Genomic DNA, 7,533 nt, shown 5'->3' with positions numbered 1-7,533 from the left:
CAATTCTAAGCCGCGGGGAATCCCACCACAAGTCACAGTTGCGTAAAGAAAGACCGGTTCCCCAATACTGGAAACCTGCACCCCAGACGCTTCTCATGGGAAACATCGAAGGTGCAAGTGTAACGGCATCCTTCACAGATTTCTTCTTTTTTTTTAAGGAACATTTTTTGTCACCGCAGGACAGTTTGGAAGATGTGGCTCTTCCTCCCTGAGCATGTTTTGTGGGGCTGTTTGCAACTGTTTCTTAACATGTGGTTTGGGCCTCAAATTGTCGAATTGAAGGCCATCTCAACAGTATTTAGACTGAGCAAACACTTTAAAATTTTGTACAACCGAAGTAAAGCCAACATTAGAAAATATTATTAGGTAGAACATAGTTAGGTTTGTGATGTTGAATAAAACTATCTGCACCAAATTTCACTAGAGGGAAAAATAATATTTGTAATTTTTAAAAATTGGATGAACTGAGTCCATAAAACTGGATTAACTACAAATTATATCAGTTGCCAAGTTATGAGTCATTTCTAGGTGTGTTGTGTATTATAGATATATAGGCAATAATAAAGTTATGAGGAGAAGAAATCTGGAGCTCCTATTAGAAGGAATTCAAGAATCAAGGCTCCTCTTTTCTAATAAAACAAAGGTAAACTTTAAAAAGCCATCTGCAGTTATAAAGGGCAACACATTACCTTAAAAGCAGTTATATTTCTTAATTGGGATCAGGCGGCTTCTAGAAGTTCCCAGATGAGCTAAAAAGACAAATGAGTACATGAAAACCCTCAGTGACATTCATGGAGAATGAAGCAGTCCTAGTTCACTGGAATTGAAATGGGTCAGCAATCTGACATGATCGTCATTCCTGATGTGCAGCCCAATGAAGATGTTTAATGTGTGCAAAAACCTGCTACTTAACATCCTGCTTTTGAAATCTCTTCGACCAGATTAAGCAACACAAAAACCACTTGATGGATTTTTCAGAATTGCACATTGTACACAAAATCCACACAATCTAGTCTCAGTTTAAATTCCTGTCTCCTTTAAGCTCTGTTTAAAATACAGAGTAGATCTGTTTTATCCATTTTTCACCAAGTTTTTGGAACTAAACATAAGTAGCAGTGTCACAACAGACAGAACACCTTTTACTCGCTCCAGCTTTTTTAGTGGAAATGCAGGTCATCTTAAATGATCTTACCCATTTTTGTTTCTTTGACAGCTTGCAACAGCTGTGGTGTTCAAGTTGTCAGTTTAATCAAATTTGACTCAAGCATTTACTTGAATGTATATAGTCAATAGAGTTTGACAGTCAGAGATAAGAGGCAGTGTGTACCCAGTTTCTGTTTCTGACAGAAAATAAAAACAACAAAAACAAACACATAATAATAGGTCCAACAGCTGGGCTACTCTAAACCTACATAGTAAATTAGTTGCATCTCATCACTGGTCATTTTGAATAAGTAGATCACCATAAAATGTAAATGCTTTTTCATTTTATTTTACAGTTGTTTGCCAGCTTTTCAATTGATGTCCAGTAAAAATGGACATCAATTTTGAAATGTACCAGAGTGAAAGCTATCTATCTCCTCTCATCTCAAACAGTAGTCCGTCATCAAGCTTTTCGCCTGTTTTGGTCCTTTACATCACTCCATCTTGTGGTCGTAGTTGGCTATTGCGACTGGAATTACACTTGCCTTGGATCCCATTGGAAACTGTACTATGTCTACTTTTCACAGGCATTTCAGTATCGCATTATCAATCGCTTGTCAAGCTGACAACCAAGCAGCTTTTTCTGGTTGCTTGTGCAGGAGACTGATGGGAGATTAGCATCCTAGACACTGGCTCTGCTTTTACTGCTCTGAGAAAAGTTACAAGCAATGGAAACAGAACTACTCTCAGTAAATAGATAATCTTGTGTGATTTATTATAATAACAGAATCATCTACTTTTACTTGACCTTGGCCAAAATGTGTGTTATATAAACAAAATAGAGTGCAGAGTTAAAAAGAATATATTGATTCTATTAGCATGTTAGCAAGAAAAGTCTTGATGATGAGGAGAAGATGTCAGATCTTTAATAAAGCAGATAAGTGAAACAGGTGCTGGCACACTTGGCCTACTGTAAAAGTCGTTGCATCCGAGCAATAGAAACCAGATCCATTTTTGTACCTGTGAGTCTGGGGATTAACTGGCTTTTCTGCCCATCCCTAAGTGTCTACTAGAGAAACTACAGGTTTTGGCCATTTTTCCTTTTTTAAGTTCTTGAGGTTGACACTTAGTTCTGAGCTGAGTGCCACTTAATGACATTTTTTTTCAAGAGGAAAAGTGTGGGAAAAAAATAGGAGTAATGTCCTGTAATGTCAGCATATAATCTAACACTTTCCAAAACAAAATCAGTTTTATCTTATGATGCTCATATGGCCAAACAGGAATGTGACTGGTTAAATAATAATGTAAGAAGTTCAGCTGCATTGCCTGAAAATTTTAAAAGCTATCAGTGCAGACTACAGCCTTCAGGTCATGGTGTTCTGGAAACTAATATTTTAATCCTTCAGAAGTAAGTCAGTGAGAAACTAAGATGTTTGAATGGAATTCAAGCTAATGACAATAACCACTTGATAGCGGGTATGTTACCCAGAATATGTTGTGTGTGTGTGAGGTGTCCTCAGACACTTTTGTGGCTGCAGTTTTATGTGTTTCAAGTTGTCTTCACGGCACTTCTCTCTATAGGGTTGAGTGCTGTGTGACTGGATTAACTGTCAAGATCCAGAGATAGATTAACCTCCTAAGACCCGAACTCTTTCATGTCATGCATTTTTAATTTCTCTTTGCTATTTGGGCTGATTGGGACCTGACGAATGTAAAAACAAAGAATTACCAGATTTTATTTTACCTGATTTTTGTTTCTGAGAGAAATGAGATCCACATTTAAATTTTGATAGAGCAGCAGCAGCAGTATAATGTCCTTGTAAGTGGATATCAGGCCCTTGTAAAGCAAAATTTTGTATTTTGGTCTAGACAACCCAAAATGTGATGTCCACATATGTGGACCCAGGTCCTAGGAGGTTAAAAATTCAAATGAAAAATTGTATAACTAGTGTATTAGCAAAACACTTAATTAAAGTGGGGACATTTGGCCGACCAGGTAGGGCCTGCATCTTTTGAACTTGCCTGTTTGAAAACCAAGCATGGATTGAACGAGAATTGATAAGAATATAGCAATTTAGATTCCATTATCAAGTGTCATAAAGTTTTCTAGAGACTATACAGAAAGCACTGACAATGTTAAAATGTCCAGAGGTCTTTAAAAACACTCTTTTGTCAGACTATATTGAAAAAATCTCGTTGTAGATTTGATCAAACCTTTTGATATAAGCGCAATATTGACTTTTATTTTGACCTGATGGTGGGAGTGTTGCATCACCATTACATTAGTCCCATCTAAACCCAGAATTCACCTTTCACTAACAGTGCATATGCACAAATGTGTGTGCAAACTTTACATATGAATGTTTCATGCATAAATGCATGATTTATCAGTATTTTCTTATATTCTTTTGTTTGTGCTCTACGAACAACTCTGGAAGTGCATTAGGCCATATGTGCAAACAAATAATCATCAGCCAAGAGCTTTTTGGAAACAAGATCTCGCAAAGACAAACCATTGCAAGCAGACTGCATTAAATTCCCTTCCAGAGTCTCTGTCTGTGTGTTCTGCTGGGTTCCCTTTGTAGTCACAAGTGTTATAGTGGCACGGTTAGCTCCCAGCTGGCATATCCCTTAATTCTGGGACCAGTTTGGCCAACAAGTTAATAATAATTTAATGGGGTATTATTTAGGCATGTGCTCATAACTGCTAAGGACATGTGATGTTTGTGCTGCACTCAGCTGTGACATGGGGTCGTCTGACACTGACTCAGGGGAGGAGGAAACGGTGAGCCCTTCTCAGGAGACCCCTGCTGGTTCACTCCTTGGAAAATATTTCTACTGGACCAATCTCAGGACCATACTCTACACTCAGCCTTTGACTAAGTAATAATGATGGCCAAATAGTGCACCCCAATGTAACACTGATATTTCCTAATCTCTTAATGACTATATTATATATATTATATTATATTATACAGACTATATTAAGTGAGTCATGACCAGTGCTGGGTAAGTTACTTTAAAATAGTAACTTAGTTACATTACTAGTTACTTCTCTCAAAAGTAACTCAGTTACTTCAAGTTACTCGTTACTTTCAAAGTAACTAGTTACTAGGGAAGTAACTTTGGTTTTACTCAGAATTCTCTTGTTAATGTGTTGCTTCCACAACTTTGCCAGTCTTCTAGCTTGCTCACTTGCCACAAGTGCACTGTGCCACCTACCAATAGAAAGGAAAAGATAATGTGCATATTTCCACGAGAGAAATCCCATGCCTGGACCATCATTGGCCGCTGCCATGATTCTAGCCTATGTCACAGCGTCATGTGTACCTTTTACATCCAACACAAAAACTGCAGTCGTGATGCTTTGATTGTACTCAACTTACTGTACTGTAACTCGGAAATTCTGCCTTCTGAATAGGAAGATGTAGGTAACACCAGACTGCAGATGAGCTGCATACAGGGCTGGACGGGGACAAAAAAATCGGCCCGGGCATTTTGACTAGAGACCGGCCATTATAGGAAAAATCATAAAGCCTTTGAATGAAAACAAACGCTGTTGTGACAGTGATGTACACTGTTTTGATGGTATATATGCATCAATCGTTTGTTGTAAGATTGAGATAATTATTTTTTAAAAGCTAGACATTTTAAATGAGAATAAGAAAGAAAAGTATTTCTTTGTGCCCACCTCTCCCTGTTAATGCCCTACCTGCCCCCCTGGCAAAACTTTGCTAGATCCGCACCTGCACAGTTACCAGCTGTCAACTACCTAAAAAGGATCCTGGGGTTATCTGTCTCTCAGAAACAGTTCATAGCTTCCCTTCAACTCATTTATGTCACCTAAAAGGTAAACCTGTTTCTCCATCACCTGTTCAGCTCTGATGATTCAGTAAGGACATCTCCTGGTTTCATCTTCATGTTTCCCTCTCACCAGATAAACAAACCGATATCATGACCAGCAGCTTTTTTGCAGCTGTGGCTCCAGCAAACATCAGCTGATACTAGAAATTAATATTAAATAAATTCTAACAACAGCTGATCAAGCTTAAAAGTGCTGCTGTTGTTTAGCGCGACATCGGCTGGTTTCCTCTTTCTGGCGCAAAGTGGGCGATAAACAAACAAGAGAGCCGATCAGCTGATCATTGATCAGTTTTCATGATTGAAGTAGAAACGGGAGAGGGAGGGGGGAGAATGAAAGAAGAAGAGGCAGCTGTGCAGCAAAGACACAGAATAACTCCAGCTTTGTGTCTTTTTCATTGTAGCTGAATTACGGGACAAACTGTTCCTTTTCGCCTCAATAAGAAACGCGTAATATTTTCTCTGAATACCAGACGGGACGGTTGGCAACTCTAATAACTTATGAACAAAATAAAGTTCAACATCAGTAACATCATAGCACCCACCCAGCTGTATAGAAACTCCGTCATGCTAGCTAGTACGCAGTACGGAAAAAGTCAGCACAACGAAAATAAACTCCACCTAAACTTGGTTTATATCTGACCCAGATAGACTGCAGTCATAACTTCTTACCTGAAGTTCAGTTCACACTTGGACCGGCGGCCGCCTCGGGTCTCTTTTCCTTCTGCGTCCCCTTTCCCTCATCCACCTGCTGGCCTCCACCACTTGCCAATGTTACAGAATCTGTGGAAGCTCCGCGATAGCCACCACACGAAGTAACGAGTAACGACCCTATCTAAATCCCAGTAACGACTAACGCGTTCCTGATTTTGGCATAATAACTAGTTACCGTGCTCGTTACCACAATAATAACGTAGTTACTGTAACGCAACACTGGTCATGACACACACACAGAGGAAGAGCATACCCAGTTGTTGGTGTCAAAAAGCTGCTGGGAAATGATTTTCCAGTTGGCTCACTAAAACTCAAAAGCAGGGAGCAGGGCATATGGAGTATGACAAAACTCTGGGTGTATGTACCTCATTAGTCCATTTCACCAGAGTGTAAAGGGATATTGCTTTGTATTCTAGTGCATGCTACGTGATATCCTGAGGCAGTGCCAGATTAATATTACTGCTTGTTGTGCTATGTTTAAGTTTAATTCCATTTTAAATACTTTATTTCTATTTAATGTTGAGCATCATACTCTATATATCACATCTGTGGTGACTGTGACCAAATATCTGTGACAAAGAATTAGTTGTTCATGAACTCAGAAACACAGGTCTACATCTTGATTTTTCAAAAAGTATGTTAATATATAATTTTTAAAAAATCAGCTGAATTAAATGGCATGAGCAATGAGTGATGTGGTCAGTATTCACAGGTTAATATTCACAGGGGATTCAAAATATAAATGAAAATTACCAAAACAGCTGGTTAAGCTTATTACATTCAGTCATTCTCATTAATCTGTTAATCTGAAAGTGCTGATGAGCCTGGACCTGCAACAAGTTTTTCCTGCTCCATCAATGTTGTTAGCAAGATGTAACTCATCTGTTATGATGCCAGATTTCCACACTGCTTGTAACTGATGACAGAACAGTGAAAGGAAACCAGCAGCAGATTGCCTGGCACTCTCTTCTCCCATCAGTTTACCATAAAGCACCAGAGGGTTATCCACAATGTGGATGCGCAAACCACCAAAAACAAGCTGCTGATCTCTCAGATTGCCTAGCTCCAGTAATTGTTAACAGGAGACCGACAGCGAGCCCTCAGAGGCAGAGATGCCAGAGCTATGAGATGAAAAGTAAAATAAATGCAGCTTTCAGCGGCAATAGCCAAGTCTGGCCACAAGATGGCAGTATTGTGCATCCTCTTTAATGTAGTCTCCAGGTTTATGGCGTTATTTTTGTGCCACTATTCTCAGCGCACGTAAAAAGAAAATTTGCCGGTGCAAGTGTTGCATTTTGAGGAGAAATTTGTTTCGAGCGAAGAAAAGCTAAATTTGAGTGAACAAAATTCATTGCTGCGTGCAAAAAATGTATTTCAGTATTTGCTATTATCCATACACACACACACAATAGCACAATAGCACAATAGGATACTGCGTTTCGTCATTTCGAGCTGGTTGGAGACCAAAACAGCCAATCGGATTTTTTTTGCATCCAAATCTGTGATTGGCTGGTTTTGTGGCACAAATATAACGGTGTACAGAAAGAAATGTTGCAGAAATGTTGAGAGCGAAAGCAACACATTGCGAGCCAGCGCAAATGCAAAAACTGAGCGAGAGGGGCTGTTATTGTGTGTGTGGATAATAGCAAACACTGAAATAAATTTTTTGCATGCAGCAATGAATTTTGTTCACTCAAATTTAGCTTTTCTTCGCTCAAAATAAATGCAACACTTGCACCTGCAATTTTTTTTTAAGTGCGCTCAATTTTTTTTTACGTGCGCTCAGAATAGTGGCACAAAAATAACGCCATACAG

The sequence above is a fragment of the Neolamprologus multifasciatus genome, chromosome 7 (assembly GCF_963576455.1).
Source record: "Neolamprologus multifasciatus chromosome 7, fNeoMul1.2, whole genome shotgun sequence".
Lineage (NCBI taxonomy): Eukaryota > Metazoa > Chordata > Actinopteri > Cichliformes > Cichlidae > Neolamprologus > Neolamprologus multifasciatus.
The sequence above is the reverse complement of the archived record's forward strand: the minus strand, read 5'-3'. Positions refer to the sequence as shown.